The 13,522-nt window shown below is 45.8% G+C and overlaps 1 protein-coding gene across 1 annotated transcript in view; it reads left to right on the top strand.

Annotated features, from left to right (window-relative positions):
• The first annotated feature begins 6,912 nt into the window (after window positions 1-6,912).
• Window positions 6,913-13,522, top strand: part of LOC123504160 — a 47,584-nt gene continuing 40,974 nt past the window's right edge. Inside the window, exon 1 of the mRNA XM_045254495.1 lies at window positions 6,913-7,459. The gene's annotated coding sequence lies outside the window, so the exon portion shown is untranslated. The remainder of the gene's footprint in view (window positions 7,460-13,522) is intronic.

The raw sequence follows: 13,522 nt of genomic DNA, 5'->3' as shown, positions 1-13,522 counted from the left end.
GCTATCATCCTATTAAAACGTTCCGTCATATAACTGTCGACCAATCACAGGATCATTAAAGCACAAAAGGTAGCAGGTGCGGGAGGAGGGCTACCTGTCTGAGGCCAAAGAAATACTGCTAAGTAATTATAGTTATCCTGTAAAATATTCTTATAACGTAGTCCACCTTTTTTCTTATAGCATAAAAGAAACTTGAGTGTTTTGATAAATGTATTCTTATTACACTCAAGGTCCTCTCTTAGCTCTTTCACAGCACCAAAAAACAATCAAATCTGCACTACTATCTGAAAGGAATAAGCTAAAAGAACTTAAGAGTATACATCTTGCAATACACTGTTAGGAGGCTGCCCAAGAACAGGAATAAATGTCCCACAATGGTCAGTAAATAAAGAAAGACGCACCGATTAGTAGTGAAAGGACAATATTTAGAGTGAGCAGCTAAACTCTACATCTGCACCATTCCAGAACTGTAAGAATCCAATACAGTTATTAAGACTGTTTTGTGCGTCTTATTTTCACACACACACATACACACACACACACACACACACACACACACACACACACACACACACACACACACACACACACACACACACACACACACACACACAACAGGCTGAACAGGTTTGTTGTTTTGGTGGTGTCTGTCTATCCCACATTGAGAACATACTCGTAGTCTTCTAGTGTGTCTTTCTGATACATCCGCGAAGTGTTATATAAAAGACACACTGGTTCTTCCTTTTTGTTTTCATTGATCTATTTTTTAACTATTTTCTTATTTATTTCACTATTTTTGTTGAGTAGCGGTATTTTTTAATCCTCTCACGCTCAATTCCTGCTTTTACTCCTGGCAAGACCCATATGCAGCTCCTCCCACGCTCTGCCACGCTCCAAAGATGGATATTTCATTAGCCACGACAAAACCCTCCCACGCAGACTCAACAAAGCAACACTGGTTTAACTCTTTCAATACTGGGACGCAATTTTACCTTGAGTTTTGGGTATGATTAGACGATTTTATTGACATTAGGAAGGGTCTATGGAAGTCAGAAGATTAATGGCCAGAATCTTCACTATTTTAATCCCCACATAAGTTTCTGAAGCTGTAAAAAATCACCAGATAGTAAGCAGAATAAATATGAAAACGTGTCATGGTACTGAAGGGGTTAATGCGCCATCACTTTATTCCCTAAATAAACGAGGGAAGGAAATTTTTTGATGTTACTGATGTTACTCATTTTCAGGAAGAATATGAGGTCAAAGAACATAGTCGTGTCTTATGTATATTGTTACGTGATTTATTTTCCTTTTTTTTTTCCTTTCTTTCCTCGCCCTTGTTCCTCTTCATGTTGTTCTTTCTTTTTCATTCAAGGATATGTCAAGTGAATTCAACTGCAGCTTCATCCATATACGTCACCTTTTTGTTAATTTTCAGAGTATTTAAAGGAATTCTAAACAGCAACATATCGCGTTCTTTCTTTTTCGTCATCGTCCTCCTCCTTTTCCTCTTTTAACGAGCATAGTCAAGTCTTACGCATACTGTAGTGGGCTTTTCACGGGAGTTTATGGGCTAAAGGGCTATACTTTTTTGGGGTACCTCATATCTCAAAGCCCACCCGCTAGGAAACCGTTGCCCCGAGTGAGGAAGCCCAACCTACATTCGGACCGTGAACAGGATTCGAACCCATGCGCTTGGAGACCCCTCGGACCCCAAAACACGCATGGATCCACTGTACCACGGCGGACTTATTCCTTTTTCTTTATTTTCTTGATCTTGTTCCTTTTCTTGATATTCTTTTCTTCTTCTTTGTCCTCCTCCTCCTCCTCCTCCTCCTCCTCCTCCTCCTCCTCCTCCTCCTCCTACTCCTCCTTCTCCTCTTCCTCCTCCTCTTTCAACGGATATAGTCAATTTTGATGTATATCCCTGATTGACTTCTCCTTTTCCTCTTTTTTATATTTCCTTTTTTTCTCTTTCTTAACGTTTTTCTTCTTTCTCCTCCTCCTCCTCCTCCTCCTCCTCCTCCTCCTCCTCCTCCTCCTCCAACAAACAGTCAGGATCCTTTTCTTCCCTTTATTTACCTTCTTCTTCTTCTTCTTCTTCTTCTTCTTTCTCTTCTTTCTCCTCTTCCTCCTCCTTCAACGAACAAAGTCCTTTTCTTCCTTTTTCCCTTGTTCTTATTCTTTTTCTTCATATTCTTCTTCCTTCTTCTTCATCTTCTTCCCTTTCATTCCTCCTCCTCCTCCTCCTCCTCCTCCACCTTTCAACCAGGAACGGGATGTGGAAGGACTGGATCCACACACACCCGCCCAGGCCTTCCTTACTGGGGCGTCAAGTTCCACCAGGAAGAACACACACACACACACACACACACACACACACACACACATTCGGCTCCAAAAACATAGCATAGAATTTTTCACTTGATACGCTTCCTGTTGTGTTTTATTTCTTATCTTTTATATCTTAGCTTTATTACTATGTTGTGTTTTTGTAACGTATTATCTTCCTCTTTGTCTGCTCCTCTAATTGACTTCATTATTATATTTTTACTCTTTTTTCTTCTCGTCTTTTTACTCCTCTTTGGGTTTGTTCGTCATTAGCATTATGTAACGTGACACTGCTGCATCACGCTGTTCTCTTCTCTCTCTCTCTCTCTCTCTCTCTCTCTCTCTCTCTCTCTTTATTACTATGTTGTGTTTTCTCTAACGTATTATCTTCCTCTTTGTCTGCTCCTCTCTCTCTCTCTCTCTCTCTCTCTCTCTCTCTGTGTGTGTGTGTGTCTCTCTCTCTCTCTCTCTCTCTCTCTCTCTCTCTCTCTCTCTCTCTCTCTCTCTCTCTCTCTCTCTCTCTCTCTCTCTCTCTCTCTCTCTCTCTCTCTCTCTCTCTCTCTCTCTCTCTCTCTCTCTCTCTCTCTCTCTCTCTCTCTCTCTCTCTCTCTCTCTCTCTCTCTCTCTCTCTCTCTCTCTCTCTCTCTCTCTCTCTCTCTCTCTCTCTCTCTCTCTCTCTCTCTCTCTCTCTCTCTCTCTCTCTCTCTCTCTCTCTCTCTCTCTCTCTCTCTCTCTCTCTCTCTCTCTCTCTCTCTCTCTCTCTCTCTCTCTCTCTCTCTCTCTCTCTCTCTCTCTCTCTCTCTCTCTCTCTCTCTCTCTCTCTCTCTCTCTCTCTCTCTCTCTCTCTCTCTCTCTCTCTCTCTCTCTCTCTCTCTCTCTCTCTCTCTCTCTCTCTCTCTCTCTCTCTCTCTCTCTCTCTCTCTCTCTCTCTCTCTCTCTCTCTCTCTCTCTCTCTCTCTCTCTCTCTCTCTCTCTCTCTCTCTCTCTCTCTCTCTCTCTCTCTCTCTCTCTCTCTCTCTCTCTCTCTCTCTCTCTCTCTCTCTCTCTCTCTCTCTCTCTCTCTCTCTCTCTCTCTCTCTCTCTCTCTCTCTCTCTCTCTCTCTCTCTCTCTCTCTCTCTCTCTCTCTCTCTCTCTCTCTCTCTCTCTCTCTCTCTCTCTCTCTCTCTCTCTCTCTCTCTCTCTCTCTCTCTCTCTCTGTGTGTGTGTGTGTGTGTGTGTGTGTGTGTGTGTGTGTGTGTGTGATAATGCTAAATCCATTAATTGCAAACCCAAGTGTGAAGTGTCAAATGAAGAAAAAACGTCTTAAGAAGTCAAAGATCACGGCATTCTCTCTCTCGCCCTCCACAGCAGTTCAACTCAAATCACAAGCAAATGCTAAAAAATGTATCCTAAAATCTTAAGACAGTGTTGAGATAGTGTTCCGTATACTCAAACATTTCGGTTGGTTCTAATCTCGACTACCTTTAGTCATGTGTGGCGAAAATCATTAAAAATCTTCACTGATATGTATCTTTTTTTTTTTTTTTTTGGTGATTGTTTAACACGTATATAATGGTCCGTATACTACAAACATTTCGGTTGGTTCTAATCTCGACTACCTTTACTCATCTGTGGCGAAAATCATTAAAATCTTCACTGATATATCTTTTTTTTTTTTTTTCTGGTGATAGTTTAACACGAAATCATTTGAAATTCCTTCAAAAAACAACAATGAAGAACATTATGAATCATCTCTTGCCCTTAGAGAAGCGTCATTATGAAAGCTCTAAACATTTCAAGCACTCAAATCGCAAAATCCTTAGTCGTGTAGCTAACAAATGTATCCCAAGAAGCAATAAAGTATCAAATATCATTCAGATCAGGTGGTTGGGTGTTGGTCCCGTCCTGCAAGGGAAATAAAAACTACGAATCCGCTGAGATACGCAATTTATCACCTCGTAAATACTGAAAAATCACTGAACAAACGTTGATACCGGCCAATGTAAAGTTTCTCTTCCACGAGCGCATGGAATATGTGAGCGGAAAGACATGAGTTTCGTTTTTTGCCACTGTGAGTCTGCCATGTGCTGTGACCCGCCGTCCTGTTATTACGGCACCGCGTTTATCCCGTCAGACACTCGAACGCGGATGTGTGGGAGCGTTGGCTTGACAGGAGGAGGAAGAGGAGGAGGAGGAGGAGGAGAGAAGAAATAAGTAACAACTCATCTCCAGACACCGGAAAACACAACAACAAATACAGCAAGACACTCAAACAGGACACACTCCATTGCTTCGCCACGGAACAATGCCAGACATACCGTAAGTAACGTACTTCACATATCATCAGGGTACGTGGGGAGTTCTCTCTCTCTCTCTCTCTCTCTCTCTCTCTCTCTCTCTCTCTCTCTCTCTCTCTCTCTCTCTCTCTCTCTCCACCGCTCACCGTCCTGACCAGTTTCGTAGATAGAGAGATAGCGGTCTGAAGATTGAGAGTTTGATACTGGCGCAATTGAATTTCTTGGTAGGATAGGTAGCGCTGTTTCATAACCTTAGTCTGTGTCATGGTCGTTGTTGTGACGCCATAATGATTTGAAATGTCGCTACACTTTAGAGAAATATATAAATTGCAGTGACAAATGGATATAGACAGGCATGTTTTATAGAGACTTAGGTAGTGTAAGGCTAATAACTTCTTGCAACCTTATTTCTTTATGTTCTGATGGTCATACGTATCACTGGCTAGAAGTGATGCCCTTGCCAGGACCAGAACACCAATAACGGTTAAATGATACATATCGAGAAAGTATCATGCAGGGAATTGACACGTGTACGCTTGGTTTCTTGTAGCATCCCTTATTTTCTTATGTTGTGATGTTCTAACATACCCCTGGCCAGAAGTAATGCCCCTGGCCGGACCACAGTAACGGTATACCACTACATCTCAACAACGTGAGCCTTGTTCCTCGTATCATTCCTCCTCCGCTTCTTGTCTTCCGTTCTTCCATTCTATAACTTCCTTTCGAACGTCAGCCGCCTCCCTTGGGCAACCCAGGAAGTGGCTGGCTGGTCTGGGAGGAAGAGGCGTCATACCTCATCAGTGGGGCTTCACTCTAATACTTCCCGTGGTTTATCGTTTTTGTCTTGTCTCTTTACAATTACATAAAAAAACTGGCAGTACATAAATACACTTTCCCAAGTCTAAACAAGATTGACAGAGCATCAATATATGCATAGACAAGATTCAAACTACATCAATACAAAGCTTATTTATCATAATGTATAGTATATATATTTTACCACTACCACCACCACCATCAACACCACCACTACCACGTCTTATACTTCAAGACATAGAGTCATCAGTACTTTTATGAAGCAATATTTTGTAATCTTTCTTACACACAGGAAACGCTTCTTTTACCATTCCTGTAATTTTAAGAATCCTCAGTTGTAATATTCATTTTAACATCAACATTTCCTGTAAGTAAGATTTCATTCAGACATTGCTTTAATCCCGCTCATATTTCATTCATGTTAGTGCTGGCGAGTCCTGGAGCACTCACACAATATAAAGCAAACACTAGAAAATGTAAAAATATGACTGGGTGAATGGTAGTATCTACATAAAAGGCGTTCGTAGCCACGTTCTCGTGTATTTGTTCCGCCCACAGCCTCGTGTAGCCTCGCGTCCATCATTCTGCCCCAACACTATCACTATTGTAACAAGTTATGACTCAAATGTATCCAGATTTTGTGATCAAATTTCTATCACGCAGCTAAACACAAAAACACCCCATGATTTTTCTGCGAATCTCTCACAATTTTACAGATACACTGAAAAACATATTAACGAAACTTTACAAGCTTCATAATTTACATGAAAGGAAAGTTGGATAAAAACTACATCAAAAAGTATAAAGGAAAAGATCCGTTTGATTTCTATTCCCCTTTGCAAGTCCGAAGAGAATCATGAAAAAGTTTTAACTATTTACTTTTGGCGGTGTCTCGATAATTCTTCAAAGTGACACGGAACAAGGGTAGTAGACACCAACCCACCGCCTGCAAGACAAACGATAGGAGGCACAAGACAAGCCAGGGCAGACGTAGATGTAATTATAGTGATGGCAATGCAAGGCAACGCAATCCATCGCAACACTACACAGCAACACCACGCAAAGATACGCAACCTTCGCGTAACATTCAGACCTGTGCAACGGGCCGGAGTTCACGTAGTTGACCTCTCTCTCTCTCTCTCTCTCTCTCTCTCTCTCTCTCTCTCTCTTCCGTTCGATCGTTTTTCCTAGCGCAGGTGCCACGTCTTCCCTCCTGCCCTCTGTTCCCACTTCACCTCGCCTGCTCACGTGGCAACGCTGCACAGGTGTAGGTTAAGTTGCGACGTAGGATTTATAGGTGTTTATTCCTTAACGCGGTCGAGGAAAGCTTCGGACTCGGCGACTTTTTTACGGGTGTTGCGTCTTACCGAGGCAATGTTGTGGCTGCGGCGTCCGTGTAGTAGTAAATCTATAGCGAGGTCATATCACTAAGGGAGAAAGAGTGAGTGTATATACGTACGTAGTGTTGCCGATCGACCTAACTCACACGCACTGCCATGACCCGCCAATACTCTCACACGCTCTACCTGGCTCTAGTACTCTTTTTCAAGTGTACTGTTACAGGAGAATAGGAAAACCTATTTAAATTCATACAAGTGTTTCTCCATCGAGTTAATTTGCAGGCGTTGACATCCCCACCCCCATGCACACCGTTCCCTCATCCCCTCCCCCTCCTTCACACCTTCCCCCCGCGTCCCGGCCAGGTGAGATGCTCAATGCGAGTGTCAGTTCTCCCGCGACTCAGGTAAAGGAAGGAGTGACGCCGCGCCGCTGCCGGAATACCTAGCGAGGATCACAGCCTTAGTGTGCGTCGAGTATGAGTGACAGGCAGCCAGTGTGAGTGAGGGGCGGCGCCACAGAGTGAGGGCCAGCGGAACGGCTCGCCAAGTGTGTGTTTTTGTGCTTTATATCCTAAAAGACGATTTTTAGAACTGATTCTGGACAAGTTTGAGTGTGGTGGTGTTGTTGTCATGGCCACACCGCCGCCAGCTGCGAGGGACACGCCTGCTACACCGGCCTACACCGACTGCTGAAGGTGGGTGGTCCTGTAGGGGTCACTGCGAGGATGAGCTGATTGATTGCATGCAGGAGAGAGAGAGAGAGAGAGAGAGAGAGAGAGAGAGAGAGAGACTAATTAAAATGCATGCAAGAGTGTACCATAAGTGTCTCTAAAAACTCTGATCGCCTACCCGCCTGGAGACAATGCAAAACCAAACATGAGAAGCAACCAGTACGTCAGAAAATAAAAAGGAAAAAACTACCAATCGTGACTCAACCTAAACCTGCGCCTGGACGCCCTTCGGTGTGTCAGGGGGCGTGGACGGGGATTTACCTTCACACCCCCTGGTCCACCTAAACCCCCGGAAACATAAATAACATCTTTGCGAGGGCCTGCGTCGGAACAGAGGTAATGCGTCAAGAAAAGAGTATATACCCGTCGGGCTCCGCTGTGTGTCCGGGCCAGTAGCGTCGCCCACGGCTACAGTCCCGACGGCGCCTTCTTCTCCTCCTCTACCACCTCCTCCTCCACCTCCTCTGCTTCTCCTCTCCCAGTGTGTGTGTGTATACAAGAAAAGCTGTCTTCTCCTCCCTTTTACTTCTTTCCTACTGTCGTTGTCTGCCCATTTGTCTCTGTTTTGGTGTATGTTCGTGTCTGTTTGTTTGTCTTTTCGTCTTTCTTCTGTTGTCTCTATATCTGAATGTTCTATTTGTTTTTTTCTTCTATTTTTTTCTTTTTTTTATGTCTTTATGCCTATCAGTATGTTCATCAGACGTTCTCTCTCTCTCTCTCTCTCTCTCTCTCTCTCTCTCTCTCTCTCTCTCTCTCTCTCTCTCTCTCTCTCTCTCTCTCTCTCCTATCTCTGCCCGTCTATACCTGTTCTTGCTCTCTCTCTCTCTCTCTCTCTCTCTCTCTCTCTCTCTCTCTCTCTCTCTCTCTCTCTCTCTCTCTCTCTCTCTCTCTCTCTCTCTCTCTCTCTCTCTCTCTCTCTCTCTCTCTCTCTCTCTCTCTCAAGCAGTTCGTCCTTTCCTTGTGTTGCCTTCACTCCCGTTGCTCCCATGGTCGTCTGGGAAGTCTTTCGTGTTGTCTTGCAAGGAATCGTGTTGAGTGTAAATACAGCTCCAGGCAGGCACCCTCCAACCCACCAACCCACCAACCCACCCACCACCGGGGGGAAAAAATTACAAAAGAAAGAAAAAAAAAAGGAGCTTGTCAGTTTTCCTTGAGGCTGTAATTTGGGATCATGTTTATTTTTATTTTTGATGTTATTATTAATGGTGATTGTGTTGTTCTTGTTGTTAATGTTGATGTTGTTTTGCCTTACCCTCCTCCTCTTTTCTTCTCCCTTTTCATTCACAATTCCGGACCTTTTTCCTCCTATCATTCTTTTTTTTTTTTTTTATTCTAACCTCTTTATTTACTACCATCATATTTTTTTCCCCTTACCAATGTTATCACCATTGTTCTCGTTTGATGAGAGAGAGAAAAAAAATACACACACACACACACACACACACACACACACACACACACACACACACACACACACACACACACACAAGAAAGAAAACAGCACCAAAAAAACTTAACCCTATTGTTCAGGTTCGTGTTTATTTGTCTCAAAGGTTTTATTTTCTACAATTTTTACTTCTTGTGTAGATAAACTTGTTGAGGAGAGGGAGGAAGGGGAGGAAGTGGAGGGGAGCGCGAGGCAGGTGTTGTTGTGTGTGTTTGGGTGGGAGGCAAGGTGTGGCGGCGAGTGGGGTGCAGTATTGGTGTGGGTGAATAAATGGAGATGCGGTGGAGGGTAGCAGGTGTGGGGAAGGTGTAATGTAGGTGTGTTGGGAGTGTACTGCGCATTTCTGAGAGGTGTAGTGTATGTGTGGAAAGCGAGAGAGGTATGCAGAGACAAAACAGAGCAAGTGTGTATGTATACATGCGACACCTGTGTTGGGACGAGAACCAGGTGTGAAGAGAAGGGAAACAGCATGGCGTGAGTGAGGGAAGACGCGTATGGCAGGTATAGGGGCGCGTGGAATACATAGGGGGTAGAGGACGTGAGGCAGGTGTATACAGGTAAGCGTGGAGGGGGTTCGGGAAGGCAGGTAGAATATGGGAAATCAATATACCGAAAATTATGAATCAATTACACGCGAGAGGGACGAAGGTGGAACACGAAGGAGTAGGATGATGAGGAGGAGGAACGTGCAAATTATCCCCAACGTTAAAAACTCGCATACTAAACCAGCCAGCGGAAAACTATTAAAGCGACGGGTGGTGTGACAAGATGAGGAGGAGGAAGAAGAAAGCGCCGTACTGCCAGAAAGAAAACGAGGAAGTGCGTGCTATGGGAAAGACAACGACGGTAACGAACGAGGAAGAAAGGGAGTGAGAAAGTCGTGAAAACAACCTCGCGGGCCCAAGACTCGAACCCTGGGCCGCAGCGCCGCAACGGAAGGTCACCCACCGATCCGCCCATTGCTCGCAGGGTTGTTATGCCGCGGCGCTCAGGGAGTACGGGAAGTGTCACCTGTAATTTTCTCCGTCCAGCGCGTGGGGGAAGGCTTTCTGTGCAGCCTCCCGCCGGTATCTGAGAGAGTCTTGGTGATGCTCCTCAAGAACACCGTAACTGCTTGGCGCACGCAATCACACGGCGTGGGGTGCGAGGCGTGACTTCTTCCGCCACCCACCACCAGCTCTCCGTCACGTTCCTCCCCTCTCCATTCACGTCCAACACCCGCATTCATCAAGAACTCTTCCTTTCTTAGTGTTGCTCGTGTTTGCCCTACACCCTCGTTCCGTAATGTTTGTGCTACACCCTTGTGCCTCGTAGTGCTTCACCCTCTCTCTTCTCCCCACCGCAAGTCACCCTAAGGCTTACACCAATCACCTTCGCCCCCTAACATTTACGCATCACTCTCTCTCCGTGTAACGTCTCTAAGTACACCACTTTCGCTTTCTACCTTCACACACTCTCCTCCGTATCATCTAAGCATCATCTCTTACGGCTTACACCTCCTCTTCCATCCCTGTAAATGGCATATCACTCTCGTCAGCAAAATAATAACACCTAACCTTCCTTATTACGCTTCATCTCCCACTAGAATTCACACTATGTTGGACGTTTAAATTTCGTACTTTACTTTACTTTACCCTCCTTTTGTTATCGCCACTTCCTCCTTCAGATCTTTATTCCACCTAATCGGTTCCTCGTTGTCGGCCTTCCCTTTGCACTTCCCGAGACGCAGCGCCACAAAGAAGCGACCCTTTGCATGGCCAGCGTCTTGTTCACGGCTGGGGGGAAATGTTTCCACCTCGCTGCAGGACTTAACTATTGGGAAGCCGCCAAGAGCCGTGTTTGTGTATGTGTGTGTGTGTGTGTGTGTGTGTGTGTGTGTGTGTGTGTGTGTGTGTGTGTGTGTGTGTGTGTGTGTGTGTGTAGCCTTCAAATACAGCCAGTCTCTTCAAACCAGGCTTTTTTTTATCTCTAGGGGATTTGGTGGCCTTGGATCTCTCATGTGTGTACTGTAATACCTCCTTTGCTGCAGTGTGACTCTTGCCCAAGCTTGTATTCTTAGCATGGACGCGTGAATGTAACACACACACACACACACACACACACACACACACACACACACACACACTGGTTGTGTACATGACTCATAAAAAATTACTCTTATAGATGGTCGTTGTGGCAATCAATACACCTTTACACACACACACACACACACACACACACACACACACACACACACACACACACAGTCCAACTAAGATTTCCTCCGTGTGTGTGTGTGTGTGTGTGTGTGTGTGTGTGTGTGTGTGTGTGTGTGTGTGTACGTAAGAGAACAATAACGAAAGAAGTGACGTCACGCACAAAGCTGCAATTCGCATACTTACTTTCAAAGCACGTACGTGTTTTGACTCCTTCACCTCCTACAATATCATGCCAAGCCTTATCCTCTCTCCCTCCCTAGATCGCCTCTCCCCACGTCTCTCTCAACCTCCTTGGTCCCTTTATCTATCTTTACATCTTCCTTTATGGCCCGTTCCCCTTCACCTTCCTCCTCTCTTCTCTCTTAGCAATCACCCTCAAAGTTAACGCGCCCATAATTTTCAGGTCAACGCCGTATACTTTTTCTCATATATCTTTAATGTGTTTTATTTTTTGCCTTAAATTAAGTCCTTATCTAAACTCTAGATTCCTTTCTTCGTTTTTGCTCATTTCCAACCTTCACGAGGATGGAGCAGTAGGAAGGACTGAAGAAGGAAAGACCATGAGTAAGGCAAGGATAGTTTGGTGGAAGGTTAAAAAAGGCTTGAAAGTCTGAGGGCCGTGGCAGAACGAGCCAAGGCAGCGAGGCGTGGTGGCGGAGGATGGCGCAGGAGAGGAAGAGGAGGAGGAGGAGGAAACTATAGAGAAAGACAAAAGAGAGCTCGCGACAAAAAGAGGGTGATTAACACACTCTTCCGAGCGGTAGAAAAAGAGACACTCAACTGCCATGATAATCTGTGATGCTCCGCTAACATCATCATCACGGGAACCTGATACACGCTTAGAACTAATTTCATTCACGCCGCTCACGCTTGAGATACGCTGGGAATACTCACTGTGGCGGGAGATAAAGAGAGAGAGAGAGAGAGAGAGAGAGAGAGAGAGAGAGAGAGAGAAGGGGGGGGGGCTTATACGAGAGGCACCCCAACATCAAAGAACAGTTAGTGAAAACAATGGACCACGTCGGGAGGAGATGAGGAGTGGCCGGAGAAGAGATGCAGGACACACGAAGGAGAGTCGGAGGGAGGAAAGGAGGGAGTGTCGTTAGATTGAGGATGACGGTGGAAGAGTGAAGCAAAGGTGACGCAAGGTGAGGCGAAGGGTGAAAGGTAATAGTGTGACAGGTGAGAGTGCATTGGAGGCGATTGGGAAAGGATCACGATGGAATGGTTTTAGTTATAATCTGTGAGGTCAATTTTTTTACTCTCAATATCTTAACTTGAGATGGATTTGTGGTTTTTTCTCCTACTCTCTCTCTCTCTCTCTCTCTCTCTCTCTCTCTCTCTCTCTCTCGTCACGGGGACATTAGTGAGTCGTGTTCCCCGCGGCTCACATCATTCTGCGGCGCTAACAATTGTCGCCTGACGTAAGCTCTCCATGCGGGGATGTTCAGTTGCTCCTTACAGTCATGCTCGTTACACACAAACTTTGAAAATAGATACTCACTTCATTCGTGTTTGGTAAGCAGTGCATCGATTACTTGTCTATACATTTACTATGTGTGTGTGTGTGTGTGTGTGTGTGTGTGTGTGTGTGTGTGTGGTGCAAGATCCACGCCACTCATGCTGGGGCGGCGGCGTCCCACAGCCAGTCAGGGCACCCCGCCTCCCCACCACCTCCCTCCCCAGCACGCCGCCACGCTCCGCCGCCCCCGCCCCTCTGTTCTCCCTCCCGCCTCCTTACCGCAGGGTCCTGAGGTTGTGGCAGAGGGCATTAAGTTGTAGTATTCACCGCCACCCCCACGGGCAACAGCAACAACAACAGCAACAGTCTCTTCCATCCCACAATTACCACCACCACAGTGACCCTACCACCAGATACACCTACACGAGTAACGCAGCGATCCTGGAAAGAACTCTCAGCCAGCCTCCCCTCTAGCGTAAGCAATAGGAACCATGGAAGACACCAATACCAATGGAAAAGAAAAAAAGTGATCGAAAGGGAAAAATATAATGTTGATAGTCAGGCAGCACCAACATGACAGGCATTGACCACTCTCTCTCTCTCTCTCTCTCTCTCTCTCTCTCTCTCTCTCTCTCTCTCTCTCTCTCTCTCTCTCTCTCTCTCTTGTTCATCCACCCCTACTACCACCACCACCACCTCCACGATCACCAGGCTGGACCAGGCGTGGGCGTGGGCGGGCAGGTTAGGGCTAGCGGCCGGGAAGGAAGGACCACGAGAGGAGTAAGCATCCGTCTTCGTGGGTTCCTTACCTTGCCCAGCCCACGCCCGCCGCCCACGCCCCCCTATTCCATGAGGCAGCAGAATCTCCGCCCCTCCATTCCGCTGGTCTTGTCTCCAGTGCGTGGCGGTGTGGGAGCGAA

The sequence above is a fragment of the Portunus trituberculatus genome, chromosome 15, assembly GCF_017591435.1.
Source record: "Portunus trituberculatus isolate SZX2019 chromosome 15, ASM1759143v1, whole genome shotgun sequence".
Classification (NCBI taxonomy): Eukaryota; Metazoa; Arthropoda; class Malacostraca; order Decapoda; family Portunidae; genus Portunus; species Portunus trituberculatus.
This window is presented reverse-complemented; position numbering and strand designations above follow the sequence as displayed.